Source organism: Octodon degus, unplaced genomic scaffold (assembly GCF_000260255.1).
Source record: "Octodon degus isolate 3935 unplaced genomic scaffold, OctDeg1.0 scaffold00222, whole genome shotgun sequence".
Taxonomy (NCBI): Eukaryota; Metazoa; Chordata; class Mammalia; order Rodentia; family Octodontidae; genus Octodon; species Octodon degus.
The window spans coordinates 3,283,718-3,306,001 of NW_004524798.1; the positions used below are offsets into that span (position 1 = coordinate 3,283,718).

General features: G+C 40.1%; 1 pseudogene; it reads left to right on the top strand.

Annotated features, from left to right (window-relative positions):
• The window catches only part of LOC105744086, a 29,911-nt pseudogene that overhangs the window by 2,090 nt on the left and 5,537 nt on the right, over positions 1–22,284 (top strand).

A 22,284-nucleotide genomic window follows, 5' to 3' on the forward strand; every position in this document is an offset into this window, starting at 1 on the left:
AAAAAATTATTTATTTATTTATTTATTTATTTATTGTGGAACTGGAGATTGAACTCAGGCCCTTGCACTTGCCAGGCAAGCACTTATTCTACTGAGCTATCTCCCTGGCCTTGTTTCCTTTTATAAGAGTGTTGATACATCTTGTCCCATTTGTCTATTGAATGGCTCATCTTTGTATTTCTTATGGATTTGTTATTATTCATCTATCTTGGTCTCTTTCTTGGGATTTTCTTTTGTTTGTTTGTTTGTTTCTTTCTTTTTTTGCAGAACCAGGGATTGAACTCAGGCCCTTGCACTTGCCAGGCAAGCACTTATTCTACTAAGCTATCTCCCTAGCCCCTATATCTTTCTTGTATGTATGTGCATGTGTATTTATTTCCTATCATGTCTTTCCATTATTTTGCCTTACTTGTTTATTTTTTAATATTCTTTACAATGTCTTTTGTCTTATGAATGCTGTATTTCATTGTCAAAATTGTCAATTTTTTTGTTTTTGTTTTTGTAATGCTGAGGATTTAACCAAGGGGTTTTCTATCACTGAGATATGCTCTCAGCCTCTTACATTTTTATTTTGAGACAGACTCTCTCTCAGTTGTCCAGGAAGACCTTGGATTTGCAAATTTTCCTGTGGCAGCCTCCCTAAAAGTTGCAATTACAGGTTTATTTCACCATACCTGGCCATTAATTTTTATATGTGTCCAAACCTACGAAAACTTTATTTATATCTAATAGTTGTTGAATCTTTAGATCTTCAGTTTGTTGGACATTTTTACTTGATGTAAAATATCTGCTTTATAAATTATGAATATATAATAAACATATAGCTTGATAAGCATGCCTTTGTTCTTTTTCTGTTATATGGGTCTATATTTCTATTTTTATCTCACCATTATTCAGTTTAATTACTAAAATGTTACAATGCAAAGATAAATTCTCCCCAATTAACTAAAAATTTCCAGCTGTATGGGTGGCTTATGCTTATAATTCCAACGGGCTGAGGCAGGAGAATAGCAAAAATATGAGACTATATCAGGTAACTTAGTGCTTTAGTGAGACCCTGTTTCAAAAACAATAGAATATTAAGATTTCTGTGGGAGTGTATAGTTCAGTGGGAAGGCCCTGGGTTGTGTCCAGTAAAGTACACACACACACACACACACACACACACACACACACACACAAATTTCTTGCTTTTTTTCTTCTTGTAATTACTTTTCCAGGCAACATTTAAGATTTATCCAGTTAACTTCAATTTTCATACAATGCTATAGTAGGATTTTGCTAGCCGTGACAGACTAAGACCTAAAAGGTATTCCATTGTCATTCAAATACATTCATAGGTGTATGAATTCAGCAAAATGATCCAATATAGTCCAGTAGTCGATAATAGTAGTAGGTTATCCACAGAATTGGCAATGTCAGTTGTTGACTTGAGCCTTTTACAGCTCAGCATATTAATATGGCTTTACTTTTGATACCGCATTTTTATACTTTTCTGCTGGATGGTTAAGACAAAGATAAAGCAAGACCTATATAACAAAAAATGTAACTTTTATATCAATGGGATACCCATCTCTGACAAAACTAAACAAAAAAGGGGGATATAAATGAAGGACCATTTTGCAGTGAAAATATACATACATATATGTATACATAAAATAGTTAGGATATATATGTATATATGTATACATAAAATAGTTAGGATAGATATACCGCTACTTTTTCTTAGTTCAATGAAGACAAAGGCTCTTTCTGTCAGCCGGCCGAGATGCTGAAAGGGAAGAAGGCCAAGGGCAAGAAGGTGGCCCCGGCCCCTGCTGTCGTGAAGAAGCAGGAGGCCAAGAAGGTGGTAAATCCCCTGTTCGAGAAGAGGCCAAAGAATTTTGGCATTGGACAGGACATCCAGCCCAAGAGAGACCTCACCCGCTTTGTCAAATGGCCCCGCTACATCTGGCTGCAGCGACAGAGGGCCATCCTGTACAAACGGCTGAAGGTGCCCCCTGCGATTAACCAGTTCACCCAGGCCTTGGACTGCCAAACAGCTACCCAGCTGCTTAAGCTCGCCCACAAGTACAGACTAGAGACCAAGCAAGAGAAGAAGCAGAGGCTGTTGGCCCGGGCAGAGAAGAAAGCTGCTGGCAAAGGGGATGTCCCCACTAAGAGGCCACGGGTCCTCAGAGCAGGTGTCAACACTGTCACCACTCTGGTAGAGAACAAGAAGGCTCAGCTCGTGGTGATTGCACATGACGTGGACCCCATCGAGCTGGTCGTGTTCCTGCCTGCCCTGTGACGCAAGATGGGGGTCCCTTACTGCATCATCAAGGGGAAGGCCAGGCTGGGGCGTCTGGTCCACAGGAAGACCTGTACCATTGTCGCCTTCACACAAGTCAACTCGGAGGACAAGGGCTCTCTGGCTAAGCTGGTGGAGGCCATCAGGACCAACTACAATGACAGATACGATGAGATCTGCCGTCACTGGGGAGGCAACGTTCTGGGTCCAAAATCTGTGGCTCGTATTGCCAAGCTGGAGAAAGCGAAGGCTAAAGAGCTTGCCACTAAACTGGGCCAAGCGTACTTTGAGTTTTCTGTACATAAAAACAATAAATTGTCCTTAATCCAGTGGGGGGAAAAAATGAAGACAAAGATTTGTACTAATAGTGTTTGGACAAGATATCATTCTTGCATCTTGTACTAGGAATAACTACTACAAAGACGACAATATGCAATGTATTAATTATTATAACTGTCCTAGTAACCTGCTTTTGAAACGGTCTCATTGCTATTTCTTTCTCACCAAAATTAATTAAAGACGTAATAAAGAACTAAAAGGGAGAGTGGACAACACGTTTTCACAAATGTGCTTGAAAATATGGGAGAACTACAAAGATAGCAAAAATGCAGATGTAGATGTGGATACAGAGATGCCCTGGGGAAGACAAAAGTTAAGTGTGTGCGCATGTGTGTGTTTATGATCTTAAAGGCAGCACTGGCAAGCTATCAAAGCAGCAAGTTTGTAAGGAGGCGAGAACACATAGGAAAGAAAGTCTATGGGGTTGAGATCACTTGGTAACAGCTGGCGGCTAAAAAAAGTGAATGTGAATTTTCTCTTTATTCCTATGTGAAAGTATTGTCAAAGATTAAGTTCAGTGCCCACCAAAGGCACCTGTCCCTGGTAAAGGAATACACAAAAGTTTTCACTTGGAATCCTTGAAGGGTAGTAGAAGAAGGCTTAGCAAAAAGTAGACTAACCTCACTCTCATAAAGACTAAAGCTCAGCTCTACAGGATTAGGGTGATTCAAGTGACAAACCTCTATTATGACTTGTCACAAGCAAAATTGAATTCTTCCTGAGGAAGATTACATCTTAATAGCCTTGAGTTATCTCTATTTTTTTTTATTTTAAAGAGAAGAAGAGGGCTGGGGAGAAGGCTCAGTAGAATAATTGCTTCCTTGGCAAGTACAAGTACCTGAGTTCAATCCTCGGTGAGAGAGAGAGAGAGAGAGAGAGAGAGAGAGAGAGAGAGAGAGAGGAAGAAGACACATAGAACTAAAATAAAACAGTTTCAAATCATGTTAGAGAATAAAAATAATTAATACATTGGGCTTTTTTCTTCTTCTTCTTCTTTTTTTTTTTTGCAGAACCAGGGATTGAACTTAGGCCCTTGCCAGGCAAGTGCTTATTCTACTGAGCTATCTCTCCAGCCCTGAAATTGTGCATTGTTATCATCATAAGTAGTTACTCAGAGTAGAAGGTATTTTCTGTAATTTTTGAAACACAATACTTACAATTAAATTTTAAAAGAGGCAGGCAAGAAGAGAGGGCTTAGCCAAAACAAAAACAAAAAAACAAAAACAAACAAACAAACAAACAAAAAAACACATGTAAAAGAACACCCTAGGTGTAGATACACAGGAGATTTAGATGTTGGAGTCTAAGGCATAAACTTTATGATTAATATGCTCAAAAAATTGGATGACAAAATGGAAACTTTCTACAGAGAACTGGAGACCAAGAAAAAGAATAAAACTACAGAACAAAAAAGTTAAAGGCTTTAATATTAGTTTAACATTAAGTCATTCACAGCTTAAAAATGAATTTGAGAACTAGAAAGTAGATCATCAGAAAATATACAAAAAAAAATACAAGGAAAGAATGACATTAACAGTAAAGGGTTGAAGGACATGGTGCAGCCTTGAAAAGAAGCGAAAGAATAAAATGGAGTGGGAGCACATATGAAGAGATAGTGACTGAGACCGTCTACAAATCATTTTAAAAACAAATCATTCTTCAAGAAATAGTAGGGGGGCCAGGGAGATAGCTCAGTAGAATAAGTGCTTTCCTGGCAAGTGCAAGGTCCTGAGTTCAATCCCCGGTACTGCAAAACAACAACAACAAAAAGAAATAGTATGAACTATGATAATAAATAGCCAACGACTACATCTAAATAGAATACAGTGAAACTTAGGAAAAATGCAAAAAATAAAGAGAACATCTTAAAAATAATCAAATGAGACAAAACAATTGACTTCAAAGGTCCCACAAAGACAGACAGCTGACTTCGTAATAGAAACAAGGGAGCTTAAAAGACAGTGGAGTAATGTCATCAGACTTTTAAACACTCAATGCAGTAGCTTTTCCTTGAACATCAGGAATCAATTCGTGAAACAATTAGTTCTATTTGGCATATGTATGTCATATCATTTTATTTGTTATAAAATGTATGTATCTTATGCTTATGTATCCCATTGGTTCCAGTTTTACCTATGAGAACTTTAGAGAAGTTGGAATTTTAGGAATTTGGTGAGATAATTTTCTCTCTATAGAAAATAAAGGTCTTGGTGCATGTGTTTAATCCCAGCATTCATGAAGTTGAGACAGGAGGATCTCCATGAGTTTGAGACCAGCCTTCAGGCCACAAAAGTGAGCACAAGGCTAGGCTGAAGTACATTGCAAGACCCTGTCTCAAAAAATAAATAAAAAATAAATAGAAGAAAGAAAGGAAGAGAAAACAGAAAAGAAAGGTCTTCTATTATCCATCAATTCTGTAAGCGCTGAACATCTGTTATGTACCCATCACTTTCTGAAATCATGTGGCTGGGATAAAAACTATAATGTTTTCTTTTTTATATATTAATTTCATGGAGAAAGTATAGCAATGAGGCAGTTTCAGAACAGGTTAGTAGGATAGTTATAATTATTAATACATTGCATATTGTTATTTAACTATGTTTTCACTCTGTGTAGGGAATTCTTCATGAAAGGGTAAGAATGCCAGTACAGAGTGCAGGGCTGTATGATAATTTCAGTTACAAGTGTAAACATGACATGCTCTGAAGGTATATAGCAAGGTCTTCTGAGTCAAGATGGGGCATGATGATACAGTTCTTAGAAGAACTGACAGGGGAGATGAGATTAGCTATATTTTGAGTTTTTGGAGAGAAATAATTTCTTCTAGGTATAGAAGAAATAATTCAAAATAATTCTACTAGGTAGAGAACTATGTATGTAAAACCATAAGGGAATAGAAAAGTGTGTCAGCTGGTCTTTCTTCCTTATTTTCAAATACGGCACATGATTGCTTGCCTGTAGTCATCGTGCAAAACTTCAGCAGTTTGAGAATTACAACACTTCAGCTGAGCAAACTCAGTGGAAATATGAAGCTTTTTCCAAAAGTCTATTTATCTTTTGCCAGAGATAAACACTGACTGACCTTTCTTGGCTATTGTGCTTATGCCCCAGACTAGAAGTGGAAAGGAGTGTAGTTCTAAGATGAAAGAACCTTAAAGTATGTACCCATCCCTTGAGGGAAAAGAGGCTATGATTAGAGACGATCAATAATTGCCATCTCAAATGGAATCATACAGTGTAGAGGAGGGGTAGGGTCCCAGGAGTAAAATGTTAGCCAGAAATGAGTATTTATTACCCCCTCTCAGTCTAAACAGCTGGAGTTACCTTCAAAGTTCTCAAGAACTTTTCTGTATTACCATAGACAGAACTCAGAATTTGGAATCTGAATTCCTTACCAATTCCCCCACTTACCACATGCATCATCCTAAGCAAGTGTTGTAATCGGGTTCTGCAAGGAGAACAATTTAATACAGGGCACACAATTTATAAGATTATTTTATAATAGTCACCCAAAGATTTTAGTACAAAAGAGTGTGGGAAATCTGTTCACACATTAGAGATCCAAAGAATCCAGCAGAGGGCCTGGATTCCATGGCAGTGTCCTGCGTGAGTCCTTCTAAAGACCAAGAACCCATAACAATGCCTCCCACGAATCCAACTGGAAATCTAGAGCCTGAGACAATGTCTCAGGTAGGCCTGTTTCAAGGATCTGTGCTGGGAAGATCCAAAGGTCAGTGGTGGAAGCTAGAAAGTCGATGCCAGTGGGATGAAGGATCTGTGCCAGCAGGCTGAGGGATCTGTACTAGAGCCAGGAAGGAATGCTCAAGGTAAGAACCAGAGCTGCCCTTAAAAGTACCCCAGCCAACCTCAGCAGCAGTGAGGTCCTGAGCTCCTCCAAGGACAACATCCATGTTCCTGTCAGGAAAGACAGTACAACAAGCTTCTCCAGAAGACTGAACAGTGCACCATCTTCCTCTCCAGAGCCATGAAGCAATGCTCAAAGCGAGCACTAGAGCTCCCCCAAGGTAAGCCACAGTGCCTTTAGTGACAACAAAGTCCCAAGCCTCTTTGGTGAGAACATCTGAATTTATATCAGGAAAACCCACATGACAAGGTCCTCAGAAGAACCAACAGCCCCCAGGAACTCCTCTTTGTGTTGTTGGCAACAGCCCTCAGGGGGCCTCCTACACCCAGCACCACACTGACTCAGTTCATCTGAGTGTTGGGAGATGACCACCAGTTGTCAGTCTACCATAGCAAGTCACCAAAACTTCTGTGCTTATAAATATTGCAATAATATCAACTATATTCTTGAAAAATTAAATCTATACATAAGCATCCACTACAAGCCTAATCCTCAATAAATGATTAGATTTTCTTTTTCTTTCAGACTCTCAAGTACTTAAGTGGCCAGGTATGAGGATGAAAGTTGTATATATACAATTCAGGTACTCCCAAGATCAGGAGACCACAGGAACACGCTGTACAAAGGGCTGCATTGGTGATGGACAAGTTTAAAGTAAATTTTTTAAAGGACTGGCCAGATAGCTCAGCAAACTAAAGCGCCTGTTTAGGCAGAGTGCAGCAATAGCCAGGGTTAGATCCTCGGAGTGCATGCCAGTCCTGCCCCCCGGGGCACAGAGAGATGACGATTGAGACTGGGCTCGATGGCCCACGCCTGTAATCCCAGCATTCGGGAGGCTGAAAACAGGAGAAGCAGTACGAGTCCCATCTATGTAATGAGACCCTGTAGACCCTGTACTAAAATGCACACACACACACAAAAGTAAATTATTTATACTACTATAAGTGATAAAGAAGAATTAAGGGCAAGAGAAAAGGATTGCATGATATAAATGTGATTCTACTCTTTGTGTGAATTATCTACTCTTTGGGCCAATAACCTTGCAATTTCATAAAACTGAGCCCAAGGAAAAAGGCTTCCGATTATGTTTGCTGAAAGTTGCGTTTGGTGACAGCAGCTATCAGTCCACGCGTGCTCAGCCTTGCTGTGTTGTTACTCTTGGAGCTCAGACATTTAAACAGGAAAGAAAAATGGCTGAGGAGGCAAATGCGGACGAGTGGACGTCCTAGGGAGACTTATCGCGGTCTTCTCTCCGCTGTGCAGATTTCCTTCTCTGTGACCTTCGCGTTTACATCGCGATTCGACTTCTTTCCTGGAATGTGTTCAGATTTTCTAGGCATGCTGAGAAGAGAATTGGAAGCTGATGGGAATGAGGAATGCTGTAATTACCGAGATTTTTTAATACTGAAAAAGAAATTGGATCTTTAAATTTATTTTCAGCAATAACACAAGACAGTTGCATCAAGAAACATAGCGGGTTTTTTTTGTTCCTTTGATCTCATCTGTTATCTTTACTCTTCCTTTCTCTGCCCCCTCTTCTTCCCTTCCCTTCTCTTTCCTTCCCTTCCCTTCTCTTCCTCTTCTTTCTTCCTCCTTCCTTAATTGTAATCTGTGCTGTTTGACTAAAAATAACAAAATAATAACAAAATAGACATTTGTTATTAAAATTAAGATGGTACACTCATTGTACAGAAAATAAGAAAGCTTGCCTGAGTTTAAGAATTGCTCTTGTAATTACCACCTGACATGCCGAGGTGACTGTGCAGGAAACACTTTCTGCAGCCAGAGCTTCCAGGCTGCCATGGAAACATCTGGGCTGCAGCGTTACCCATGAAGCTTGTCAAAAAGTCAACGTTGTCATGGGGAGATGACAGTGAAGGGAACATAATTTTGACCATGGGGGAACTTCTATTAAGTGAAATATATGTAAAACTGTCTCCAGAGAGAAAGCAAAAAAAATATAGGCAACTTTCTTTCCTGCAACCATACTTATTAAGATGGTTAGCAAAGAACTCCCAACTGGGTTAGAGGACAGAGGGACCTCTGTACACTTCCCCTCTTCCACCGCCTGCTTAGTTTATTTGTTTCTAATCATTTTGTTTTCAACATATGCATTGGGTTTAATTGTTAAAAAAAAAATGTACTCTGAAAATGGATTTCCTGTAGCAAGCTAATTTAGCTGCGCATTCAATCAAATTTAAAACTAAACTATCTTATTTCTCCTTCAGGGTAGATTCCTCCCCAAATCATCTCCAGACTTTGGCAGGAGTAACTTGACTACAAGACAAGGAGAATAATGAGGTAGGGAGGAGACCGGGGAGAGGAAAGAGCAGGAAGTTAGGAACCAGTCGACCTGTCCTGGAGACCTTCTTCTGCCCTGTATTAATTTGTTGTCTTGGGCAACTGAGAAGGTACCTAGACTCTGTGTGTTCTTGTTTCCTACAACATAGAAAAGATAATGTAGTAAAAGCCCAAGGGAGTGCTGTGTCAGTTATAGAGTGCAATACAAATGGCATTTATTAAGGCCTCTTCAAAGCTTTTACTTCCTTTTAGCTAGGAATGTTTCAATGCCTGCAACCGTCAGAATAATGCTCTTGGCTCCACTGTAAAGCATGGTGTGGTCACGCTGTGAATTAACAGAGCAGCCACCCATTCATTCCTTAATTCACTCCTGTAGATATCTGATATTTACTGAGGTATTCTTAAGTGAAGGTGCTATAATGAACAGGCACCTTCTAAGCTCTGCCTTTCTGGAGCCTCGCTCTTACTGGGACACAGTGGTAAAAGAATCACTTTTTCCTCCAAGCCTCTAAAATCTGCAGCATAAAGAAGAGAAACAAGGGAACTAGAAAGGCTTTTTCAACAGGAGGAAGGTGCCGCTAGGTAGAGATGCCCGAGGAAGGACTGTCAGCGGGCATAAAGCTTTCAAGGTCAGAGGTAGGGTAACATTTAGCAGATGCAGGCTATGTTAAGACCCTGAGGTGGAGAGGAAATGGACCCGCTAAGGGATACAACTGAAAGAGGCCATTGTACCTGGGAATAAGAGCCAATAGGAGAGAGGCAAGGTGGAGAGGGGGCCACAGCTAGAGGCCAAGTAGTCTTCAGTTTAGCAGCTCTATTTTGTGTGAAATAGAAAAATCTTTTAGAAGATGTTAAGAAGTGAGAGGAATATTAATCCCTTCTCAGACTATCATCCAGTGTCTTTTGGAGCTACAATCCTCATTCTTTTGCGTAGTCACTTAACATACCTGAACATAACAGTATGCAAGCAATTCTGGTTATCACCACTCAGGGAAACAGGCATGTTAAGCTGAATGCATTTTGCTGTCACTTGAGACGTTAAATTGAAAACAGGAGATGGCTTTTATTAGCAAAGGGTCCTTCCATCTTTCCTTGGTAGTAAATGACAAACTTAAGATGTTGACGGTCTTTCGGAATTGAGGAATAGGAAAGAATAGACTGAGACTTTTCATCAGGAAAATATGCTAAAATGAACTGAAATTCTCTGAACTTCAGTGCATCTGGGGTTCGACCACTCCCGGAGTACTTTGGTAGCTTCCTATATTTTTTTTTCTAAAACATCCAAGAGGGCCAGCCAAATAGCTCAGGGGATTAAAGCACCTGCAAGCAAGCACAGGGGCTGTGGGTTTGATTCCCAGGCCTGTGGTGCTGGCCCTGCCCCCAGGGGTGCACTGAGATAACAATCGAGACTGGGCATGGTGGCGTGCACCTGTGATCCCAGCTCTTGGGAGGCTGTAAACAGGAGAATTACTACGAGTTCGATCTAGCAGTGAGACCCTGAACACCCTGTAGACCCTTCCCTAAAAATAAAATAAAATATCCAAGATTTCAGTGTACTGTTTTCAACAAGAATATGAAGAAAACTGTTCCATTATGCTCTCTGTTTTAAAATTTTTGTCGTGGGCAGAGTCTTGTCACTGAGCAAAAAATGCTAATTGGACATTTGATTCATCTGGACAGCTGTGAATGGAATTTTTGCTAACCAGCAGCAGATGTAGACCTAAAACAATATGGCACACGGCCACTGGCATGGACGGCATATTAGTTGTGTGCGCCATGTCCTGATCCACAGACATCTCTAAGTCTTTCTTTTTTTTTATTTTCCTTGAAAGATTTTTTATTAAATATTTCTATAAATTAATCTTAGTAATTGTAAGTGGCCGATCCAACTTGTTGGCATGGGGAAAGCAGCTCTGTCACAGCCTTCACAGTGTTCCAAAGAGGGAATTGATGGGGCTGGATGGGAAATTCTCACTTTCCAGTTGCAAATGCCTAGCAGATGCTGGCATTGGGAGCAGAACACGGCCTGCTTGCACTTCCTGTCCCGGATGGAGTCAATCCTGTGCCACACTGGTCTTCACTATTGCTCCTTAGTTTCTTTAGGAATAAATACCTTTGCGGAAGAACTACCCTACCCCAAAACAGCTATTCTGAATATTGAGAAGACAATACTGAGTTTTCTTATTTGCTTTTTATGTTTGGCAAATTGGTGAATCCATCTTATATCAGATGCTGTTCATTTTAAGCGAACATAGTTAACTAGAAATAAGCCTTGGAAACCACCTGTGAACGTCACAACAATCAAAACATGGATTCTATCTTCAGAGCAGTGTTTTATTTCAAATTCTTCCATGAGATGGTTTTGATGTGCTCCCGTGGTGAAGGCTCTTTTATCAGACTCAGACTGTTTGAAGTTCCTAGTCTTCATCCTTAGTTTAAAGTGGGATACAGGAGCATTCATAACCTACTTACGCATTGTGCATCTCACATACTGAAGGAAGACTGAGGAAGAAACCAGACAGATTAATATCTCCAAACCCAGCTAGCCTGTGTCTTTTTTTTTTTTTTTTTTTTCCGGAACCTGGGATTGAACTCAGACCCTTGCGCTTGCCAGGGAAGCACTTATTCCACTGAGCCATCTCCTCAGCTCACCTGTGTCTTTAGCTCTACATTATCCCAGACTGAATTTCTATAAGTCAGGCTGACATTTCTACCTTGCATACTCTGCTAGAGTCTAAAACCTTGGATCCCATTGTTCGCTCATTCCTACACTTCTGCCATCTTTGTAAAGCAGAAAACTTTCCATCCATCACTTTTATTTTGAAAGAAACCACATTTGCCTACTTCCAGATAAATCCCTGAAGTGTTTCCCTCCATGCAGATTTCCTGAAAAAGGTCCACAGAGTGTTCTCAACTTCGCTTGGATATTCCAATTATCTGGACAGTTTGTTTCTAACTCACACTGCCTGCCGGAGCCCTCAAGAGGTTCTCATTTAACTTTGTTGGGCTTGAGGTATCTAATAGCTTTAATAGCTTCCCAGGTGATTTTCATACGCATCCAGATTTAAAAACCACTAGGCCATAAACATCTTGGTTTGCTTTCCACAGGTCCAAGGATCTGGATTATTATACTAAGAATTCATTAAAGAGAATGTGATTTTTATTCTGGTATTGGCTGGATTTATTAGAAACACACTGGAATGTATGCATGTTCTTCATCAAAACATTATTACGACTTGGCTATTTATGTCATTATGCAGATCCAACTGATTTGTTCAACATCTGTGGGTTTAGGTTTCAAATCTCAGAATATTGTCAACAAGTCTATTCTAGCATTGGATAGGGGCTAGTCTTAAAATGTCCATTCATTCACCCTTCATTTATTTATCCATTCACCAAACAACTACTGAATACTTCCTATGTGCTAGATATTGTGGCAAATGCTAAGACAATATATATCTTTAGGAAACTCAGACTGCAATTGTTGGAAAGAGATTGGCAAGTAGTTAGCCACAACTGAATGCCACTAAATTCTATAGAGGAGTGTGTACACGAGAAGATGACAGAAGAAAATCTGATCAATTCTCTATGGTGAATGCACAAAAATAAAAAAGGCAAGTAGAACTAGGCTAAGGAAAATTCAACAAATAGCTAGTACAGGAATGGATAGAAAATTCTAAACAAAAGAGAGATATTTGGCAAAGACATGAGAATTCTAAGTAGGAACTTTATGTATTGTAAATTGAATCTAACTTAGTGGTGCTGCCCAGAGCACGAAGTCTGTGGTGGAAGATGTTACTCAGTAGGCAGGAATTGATCACAGAGGGACTTGTCTGCATGTGAGAAATTTCATGTGAGAAACAAGACTTTGTAAAGGAATAAAGGCCCAGTGTAGAAGGTACACCTGAGCATATTTCACAATGAACCCAAAAAGTGGATAAACTTGGAGAAATATGACAGAAGAAAGGGAGTATGATCTAATGTTTGGAGAAAACATGAGTTCTATTTGTTCAGATTTTTGACTTTGTCCCTTCATCTTTTCATTTTAGGAAATAAGATATCTCTTCTTGGGTTAGAAGGTCATAAAGGTCATGACCTTCTTCAGGGCAAGGTCATACATAGCTTTTATATTAATTGTTCCATTACTTGGAAAAGGTATCAGACACCCACAGTTTAATTCAAGGGAGGAAAGGGATGGTTTTGCCTCACAGTCTTAACAGTTATAGTCCATGGTCATCTTGCTCCATGGCAGGAAAATCATGGTGGAAGGGAAGGATGGAGGAAAACTATTCAACTCAAGGCATTCAGGAAGCAGAGAACAGGGAAGGTAACTGTGGAGGAAGGGGCTAGGGACTCCATGTAGTCCTCAAAGGCACACCTGCCTGACTCACCCAACTAACTTTACTAGTTTTCTAACTTTACTAACTTCTTATGCATCTCTTAAGCCAATCATGTGACAGTCAAGATGAGTGACCATGAGTGACTGTCACAAATCTTCTTACACAATAAGGTCCAAAGCCAAACAATCACAGCACCACAATCCCACCTTATGTGATGTGACTATCCTACATACAACCAGATGTGCTCAAATCTCTTCCCCCAAAGTCTCAGCAAATCCACCATTGCCCAAAAATCTAAATCCAAAGTCTCCTCTGAGATGCAAGGCAAATTCTTAGCTGTTAACCCATGTAAAATTCAAAAAGCAAATGTATGCATTTCCAAGCTAGTTTCACAGGGCAAACATCTCTGTTTTAAAAGGGAGGCATATGAGGAATAGAAATGAGGCAGAGCAAAGCAAAAACAACACCCAAAGAGGCAAAAATAAATTTTATAGTTGCAGTCTAACATCTGGAGCACAAGGAGGTGAGATGCGAGTTCCAGAAGACTTGGGTAATCACACCTGTATGACTTCACTGGCTGCAGCCCAGAAGGTTTTTCTCTTGGACCGGATCTGCTCCTTGCCCAGGGCTTTTCCTGGTGCGTGTTTCATGTTCCTGGCAGCTCTGCCTTCCTGGGGGTCTCTACTGCAGTTTTAGCTTCACTTTTGCAGCTTTGTGCATCACTCTCTCGGGGGCACTGGCAGAGCTTCTGACGCCGTCATACATTTTGCCTGGTCTCCTGGTTCTTCCTTTGAAATCAGGGTGGAAGCCTCCATCGCCCCCTTCACTCTTGTATTTCACAAGCCTGCAAAACCAGCACCATGTGGACAATGCCTGCTGGCAGCTTGAGGAGTAGCTAGTACCCTCTGGACTGTGGGCTGCAGCTGCTTCTGAGTGCCTGGACAGCTGGGCACAGTGAAATGCATCGCAGGAAACCAATTCCTTAGGTGGCTGTCCTTGGGTAGGGGTCCTGGGACTCTCTTCTCAAATGAAAGGTGGCAGTTGTGTACTCTTGATCTTGGAATAGTTGAGGCCTTGCTGATATCTGAGACAACCTGAAAGCATTATTCTTCTTGGACCAGCTCAAAATATTTGGTTATATTTTTATTTATTTATGTTTTATTTTTTGTTGGTTATCTTTAAAAAAGCTTTAAAACTTGTTTTAAAAAAGAAAATAATCCCATAAAACAATGATACAAAATTTTAAAATAAGAACATAAGAGAGTAACAGTAGCACATTTCATGTTGTTATCTTCAAAGTAGTTGCTCATAAATACAAGATACAAGCAAGAAAAATTGGTTGCCCAATATAGGCACATACATTTGCCTTCAATGAGCTAATAGCAATTTGGCATTAATTGAAGAAGTCACAACTTCTTTGATGCACTTGGAGAGGCTGGGAACTATGTCTTTATTTATGGCCAAATTGCAAGTTTTTCAAATCTTTTTGCTTTGTTTTCTCTCTTGATTCTCACTATACATCTAACTAAAAGCAGCCAGCTGTATCCATACTACAGCTTGAATATTGGGCTGGGTTTAAATTTCCTCTGCCAGATCAGCTAATTTGTAACCTTTTAAATTAGCCTTCTACAGTTTCAGAGCATGGAGAAATGTAGACAAGTTTGTTTGTTTTTGCCAGAATATAACATGCATGGTCTCTAGTCCAATGTACAATACAGTCATAATTTCTTTCTGATGGAGCCAGGGAGATGGCTCAGTGGAATAAGCGCTTCCCTGGCAAGCACAAGGGCCTGAGTTCAATCCCTGGTTCTGAATAATAATAATAATAATAATAATAATAACAATAATAGCTTTATATATAAATGCATATATAATTATATAAATATATATATTAATATTATTATATTAATAATAATAATTTCTTTCTGAAATCTCATGAGCACAATCTTATTGTCTACATTCCTAGTAGCATTTTAGTTTTTTAAATTAATTTTATTGAGAAACAAATAGCAATGAGACAATTTCAAAACAGGTTAGTAGGACAGTTTCAATAATTAATACTTTGCATATTATTGTCTTCGTAGTGGTTATTCATAGTAGTAGATGCAGACATGATATCCTGCCTAAACCTTATTAGTGCAAATCTTTCTTATCATTGAATTAAGAGAAAGTAGCTATATATCTATCCTATTTTGTATATACAGATTAAAAAATGGTCCTCCATTTATATCCCCCCTTTTTTGTTTAGCTTTGTCAGAGATGGATATTCCATTGTCATTGATGACGTAGAGTGTGCCTAAGGAGAGCCACATGGAGAGAAAACATTCTCTCAGGCTTTCACAGAGAGCAAACTGGTCAAGCAATGGCCGTGACTCATCCACATGGCTGACACTGACAAAGGATCTATAAAGTGTGGTACAGGGTTTCAGGATAAATCCTGAGGGAATTTGACTGACCTGGGCAGACACAAAAGTTACATTTCTTGTTATATAGGTCTTGCTTTATTTTGGTCTTAACCATCCAGCAGAAAAGTTTAAAAACGAGGTATAAAAAGTAAAGCCATATTAATATGCTGAGCTGTATAAAGCTCAAGTCAACAATTTCTGACATTGCCAATCCTATGGATAATCCACTGATATTATGGACTACTGGACTATATTGGATTATTTTGCATTTTTGTTTTTTGACCTCAGGCCACAGTGACCCATTCAGCTCTATTTATAGTCTTCTATGTTTCTCCAGCCTGATTCTCCTAACTTTTTCAAGTCTGTCCTCCAAAACTGGTTCTTCTGAAATGTATGGGCAGATATAGTCATAACAACAACATCATTCTACCCACACTGACTTTCTGTATTGATCAGCTTGCTTTTGCTAGAATAAAATACTCATATACAGGCCTTAAAGGAGGGAAGATTGATTTTGTGTCATGGTTTCAGAGGTTTTGGTTCACAGTCAGCTGAGTCCATGGGAAAAACATCATAGAAAGACAAGTGAGTGGGAGAGGGGAGAATTCATGGCATCCAAGAAGCAGGAAGCAGGGAAATAGCAACAGAAAGGAAGAAGCTGGGAATCAGAGATAATCCCCAAGGTCAAGCTTCCTTGGTCCACTAAGAAACACCCATAAATGTGCTTTAGTAATGTAGATGTCTCTCAAGCCAATCCAATTGACAACCAAGATTAATTTTCATAGTCTTTGTAGGCCTTATGACCTGATTTAGGGCAGAAGGGAAGGGAAAAACAAAGAGGTCTTCCTTCCTGTGTCATTTTCAGTATTCCAAAGGAGTATATGTTAAAATAGTGTGTCCTGAATCTCAACAATAGTTTCTGCTTTTATTCCATGATGTCATGTTGTTCTAGTCCCAAATTAACTTTGTCTTATTTATATGCAGATTATCCTTAAAACATGGTGCCTCTTGAGTAGACTGGAGTACTTAATGAATTGGTATTGATTGATGACTTATTGGGATGCCCTGTCATTGTTGATTACATCAAAAGACAGCATGTGAGTTTACCTTTGTTCAGGAGTCAGAACATGATGGAGAATGCAAAGTGCAAACAATCGCTCATGCAGCATAAGAAGCACATATTTGGCCTTTATGCCTGGTTCCTCGATTGAAGCTCCTAAAGCCCTTAGACTCTCTAGAGTAATGAATATTTTGGATGCTAAGGAGACAAATGGTGTCTGGATACCTTTGTATAGCTGTCAGAGAGAAAGAGAAGCTGGAGGTTTTCAATCATACTGGTCATTTATTGAATCAACTATGTCTATGTAATGAATCCTCCTTGAAAATCATTAAAGATTAGGGTTTAGAAAACTTCTAGAAAGGTAAGAATACCAGATGCTGGGAGGGTGGCATGTCTGGAAGGGGATAGGAGCATGAAACATCCCTATCCTCAGACTTTGCCCAGTTTATCACTTCCATCTAAAGTGTCCAAGGTGCATCATTTGTTATAAACTGGTAAGTAAAGTCAAACGCTTTCCTCACTTTTGCAAGCAAATTATTCAATCGGAGGAGAGGACTGTAAAAATCCATAATTTATAATCAGTCTGTCAGACGTATAGGCAGACTAGGACTTGTTACTCACACGTGAAGCTAGCAGTGGCCTTGTGGCACTCAGCCTTACATCTGTGGAGTCTGACATCATTCTGGGAGTCAGCACTAGAAGTACACTGAACTGTTGGATGTCCAGTTGGCATTCATAAAACCAAAGAACTGGTTGCTGTGTTGGAGAACTTTCCAACTTGTCCTTATACATCCAAAGACAGTTTTGTGGGTAAGCCCGACTGTGATGGTACTAGGCAGATTTAGAGAGTCAGACTGAGATAGACCTAGAAAAAGACTGGAAGAAACAGGCAAAAAAGGCTGTAATAGATGTACTGTAGCAGAAGACCTCCACAACCCTAAGTGCATTTTTTTTCTTTTCAAAGTTTTATTGATAAACATATAGCAATGAGACAGTTTCAAATCAAATGGAAAGTACAGTTTCAACAAATAATACACTGCATATATTCTTCTTAGTGGTTAATTGCTGTACAAGATGCAGACTTGTGATCCTACTTACAAACACCATTAGAAAAAATCATTCTATTCATTAAGAGAATGCAACTATATATCTATCCCAACCACTTTGAATACACAGATACAAAATGGACATTCATAGTTATATCCCAATTTTTTTAAGTTCCGTTGTTGAATATTATAGGTGTGTAAACTCAGCAAAATATTCTAAAAGAGTCCAGTAGCCCATAATAGCATTGGGTCTTCTGTTTAACTGGCAATGTCAGAAATTATTGACCTGAGTCCCCCACAGCTCAACATAACAACATGGCTTTACTTCCTATATTTCGTCTTCATACTTTTCTACTGGATGGTTAAGACCAAGGTAAAGCAGGACCTGTGCAACAAGAGTTGTAGCTTTTGGGTCTGAGAAGGTCAGTGAAATGCCCTCAGGATTTATCCTGAGATCCTGTACCTCAGATTGTAGAACCTTTGTCAGCGGCAGCCATGTGCATTGAATAGAAATAAATACTGCTTAGGTAAAAAGTTGTTGAGGACTACAGCTGTGTATTTTGAAAAGCAGGAGAGCCCATCTATTGTCAGAACCATTTCCAATAGTTTGTTCTGAGAAATGCAGACTATGTTTACCTTCATCCTGAGGAATGCCTTCTCTCCAGTAACATCTAAGTCACAGAGCCAGATCCATAGGTAGAGTCTTAGGTCCCAGTGTAAGCTTATGAATGCCAGGCGTCTCATGTACAAACTGTAGCTTAAGAAGCACTATTCTGGTGTATTAGAAGATTATCATTGGGCTGGCCAGATAGCTCAGTGGATTAAAGCCCGTTTAGGCAGACACAGGGTTCCCTCCCATGTGATGTGCCGGCCCCACCCCCAGGGCACACAGTGATGGCAAATAGGATGGGCGTGGTGGCATGTGTCTGTAATCCCAGGGTTTGGGAGGCTGAAAACAGGAGGACCATTGTAAGTCTGATTTACCTAATGAGACCTTGTAAACCCTGTACTAAATACATTAAAAAAAAAAAAAAAGAAGAAGATTGTCATTGTGTTCATGTCCAACTACTTAAAAAACTTAATGTCTTCATTTTGTGTATTAAGTTTGTTATCTGAATAGTAATATCTTTTTGGAGCTTGCTGAACATCTTATTGACTCATTTTTTATCTCTTCTCTTTTCATTTTCAGCAGTGTGGCTTTTGATTCCCTCAACTTGATGCCCCGTGGGTCAGCTTGTGGAGAAGCTGGGAGTTCTGGGAGGTGTTTTGTTGTCCTATGTTGTCATTTTTCTAATGTGTGTTTATGTGTGTGCAGGCACACGCATGCACACAAACGGAGGTTTTTGGGTGGAGGACTCTGGGAACACTTTGTTGCTAGCATGGAAATCTCTTTAATTAGTATCTGCTTTTCAGTGATATACGCTGGATGTGGATAATTATAGACATTTGCTGAATCCCAGGATCCAACCACCTCCATTACTTCGGCAGGAGAGTTTGCAGTGTAATTGTACAAGATTGTCGCTGTGTAGACCAAAACACAGTTCTAATATTTCCTTCATTACTCTCCAGGGCCACAGCTCTTGAAATAGCCTAGTTCTCCTGAGTTTCAGCTTCCTCATTTGTATGGTGGAGTGAAAGCCTCCACACTCCTTGTTTTTAGGACTCACTGGGAAGAACCAATTCAATTTGAATGGGAACATACTTCGGGAACAGGAAAGGACCCTGCGAGGGGAGGATCTCCCATTGCTTAGCGCAGGACATTGGGGGGCGGGGCCACTGACCTTTCCCCTCGGCTTTCACTTAGGAGTTTACAGTTATTGCTGTATTCTCTTTAGCTCTAAGTAAACCCTGTCATGTGAAGGAGATGCGAGCCAGTCAGCAGGTGATGCATTTATTTTTGGACACGTTAATTTCTTTATCAGCTTTATTTATTTTCTGAGGGCATCGCTGTATTGCGTTAATGCCTCAAGTTGCTAACAAGACCAGCTGGTGCTGCAGGCATCACTTACATCCACAGTCTGAAAGCTGAGAGGGTAGCGTGGAAACTGCCACCCCCTGCAATGCTGGACCTCCTCCTCGGCACACTGTCATTTCTCTTTGGGAGCAGATCCATCGCTTCCTGTTCTCGTTCCAAAGCCTTTTATTTATAATATTTCCTGGCCTATTTACAATTTGTTTTGTTGTTCTTCTGTGGAGATTGAGGGCTTGGGAGAGTAGAGACTCTTTATATTTTCTTTTCTCTACCTCTGTCTCTTCAGGGCTTAGTGCATAGGAAGGATATACAGCACAGTGTTGGAGAGAAATATAAAAGCTACCATTTTATGATGTTTATTCATTTGCAACATCAATGGATCTTTCCCAGATAAGGGTGACCTTGGCAGTGTGGATCAGAAGAGAGTGCCTGTGTACTCCCGGATGGATGACCTTTCCAGGTGCTCAGCACATATGCATGCACATCTTTAATGAATTTCGTTCTTGACAATGTGTAAGTCCTCTGAGGGTAGGTTGTTTATCCTGTCCTTCCCCATATGGTCAGCACTCAGGACAGCACTCTTCACATAGTAGGTGCTTGATGAATATTTGTGGAATTGCAATGAATGATTCCGTGGAGAGTTCAACTTTTGAGGACGCCTCTGTTTGGGATAACTTTCTGAAATGAATTTACCCCGGCAGTAAACTTCTTCAGTTGGAAATGTGGCTTATAACTTTGCATTTAAGAAAGTTTCCTTATTGTAGTCAAGTTTCTGTTGTGATGAAACCAGAGGCAACAAATTTAAAGGAAGGAACATACATTCTGGCTCATAATTTGAGACATTTTAGTCCATAGGGAGTTGGCTCCATCGTTTTTGGGCCTGTGGTGCAGCAGCATGTCAGGGTGGGAGGGCGTAGCTGAACGAACAGAGACAGAAGGGGTAATAGGGGTAATTGGCCCTATTCAGACAAGGTTATATACCAAACTTCTTTCACTAGGCTTCCCCTTGCAAAAGTTCTGCCTCCTCCCAGCAGTGCCATAGGCTGCTGACCAAATCTTTAATACGTAAACCTTTGGGGACATTTAAACTACAACATTACCTACCAGTTCTTTTTCTCTGGTGGTCTGTTCCTTGGAGGGAAGAAGTATAATATTTAGTATTTCAACAATATGTGATATATGCTATTTTCTCCACACTTCTAGACAGGAACATGGTGTATGGCCAAGGTCAAAGAGCTGCTCAGATTGCAATGTACACTTGGTTGAATTGATGCTTATGCTTCTACTGAGCTTTCCTGCCAAGGCGCATATATAATTGCCTCAGAGTTCTTCTCTGACATCTGTTCTTTAAGAAACAACCTTGTCTGAATAGGGCCACAGAATTGCCCAATGCCACAAGAGTAATCCTTTCAATTAAATTCTTTGTATAGATTTATGTTAAACAAGAATTAGTTTATAATGGAACCTTCATTCTTTCACGTTAAACTGTTTCCTTCCAACGGGGGTATCTAAGTTGACCACGGTCTGACTCCGGATCTCAGATCTAGGGCACTGATGGTCAGTCTGTTCCTCCGAAGGCTTGTTGATGGAAGGGCTGATGATCCCTTTATCCATTTGTAGGAACTGGGTTAAGGCTCGGAGTTAGTTCATGATGCAAATGTATTTGGATTTTCAGGAAATCCATCTTTATCTCTCCCAGATAGACGGACTTTGGTTTCTATTTACACAATGTGTAGAGACATACATTCATGAAGTCTAAAGGAGAAAAATGGTCATTGGTACAATTACTGTCTAGCTATAGACTTACCAATAACCTTTATTAAAAATATACATTCTCATCGTTTTCTTTGTATTTAGCCTATTAGTTAACATTTTCCTTGATCTTTTGGGGCAACCTTTCAACATTTGTTTGCACAATACATATTTGGCAGCTGTCTTGGTCAGGCACCCGGGCAGGTACTGAGAATCCAAAAGGGAGAAATCATGAACTTTGGCTGCCAGCATCAATCATTCTTATAGGGAGGGCCAACATCTCCCTGAAGGGCTCAGGGAGTGGTCCCTGAGGGGACACTTTTAACCGAGTCTGAGTAGTTGAGAAGAATGAACAGGTCTAGAAGCAGAAGGATGAAGAGTGGGTAAGGTCACAGGAGGGTAAGATTGGGTATAAAAGCAACCGATTCTACAGCCCAGTGAATTCTGACCAAGCATTCTGATTTAATGCCTTTAAAGGGGGGAGAAAATAGCATTCTTTTTGAAGGCAAGAAAAGGAATGTCTGAAAGCATTCAAGATCATGGCTTTGTTCTGAGCCCATTTTAACAGCTTTTTTCCCCCTGTCATTATGCGGTCATTTTGGTGGAAAATGTCTCTTCATTTCGATTGCCAGGAAAAAGCCATCAGACTGAGCAGAGAGAGAAATCTGTTGTGGGGTCCTGCGAAGTCAAGAGTGGCTGCAGTGTTTTCTGACTGAGACAAACGGCATCATCTGATTGCTGAGAATGGAAAAGCCACTGTGACCAAGGGTCCTTCTGTTAATGGCCGCGTTCTCTGCGGCCAAGCCACAGGATGCCCCGGAGAGGGAGAGATGTGTGTTTTGCCAGCTCCTGGGCATCTTTGTGCTTGCAAGAGCAAGGCACTCAGACAGCTGGAGCTTGGGTCAGATACAGTG